Here is a 659-nt window from a genome sequence, read left to right as displayed (position 1 = left end):
TTGAACTATACGAAGAGGAGGATTCAATTCTGACTATTTATAATGATCCATTAATTACATGTTAGAAGTATTGAGTGATACATTATTAATAAATTTGAAATGTTAAACTGATCCAAGCATGATAATCATTGACAATTTATACTCATTCAAGTATGATAAATAAAAAGTATTGATTGGTCTATTTTTTAATAAACCTGACAATTTATACTGATCGTAGCATGATAAATAAGAAGTATTGATTCATATTATTTAAGTATTGATAAATAAGATGGGTATGTCATGTTCGTATTATCATATTTTAATAAATTTTGTCAGAATTATATGAAAATACTTCTTGAATTATACTCTTGCTGAAGCATGATATATAATAAGTATTGGCTTCAGCAACATGAGCCAACAAGTCTGTGTAGCTTGAAAACATATATTGATCCAAGTATATCTTTGAGAGGTGTTCACCATTTTTTACCAAAATTCGGTACCGTATCACCATTTTTGACACAAGATCTTCTTCCAACTATGCTACAGATTTTATTTGTTTGACAAACAAACAAACCATAATACCTCAAAAATACAAAAAAATACTGAAATACTGGGTTTTGTTCTTTCCTACAATATCTAATGTACACTATCAATAGAGATTATGCCTATGCCAACAAAAC

This window comes from Wolffia australiana, chromosome 8, assembly GCF_029677425.1.
Source record: "Wolffia australiana isolate 7733 chromosome 8, ASM2967742v1".
NCBI lineage: Eukaryota > Viridiplantae > Streptophyta > Magnoliopsida > Alismatales > Araceae > Wolffia > Wolffia australiana.
The sequence above is the reverse complement of the archived record's forward strand: the minus strand, read 5'-3'. Positions refer to the sequence as shown.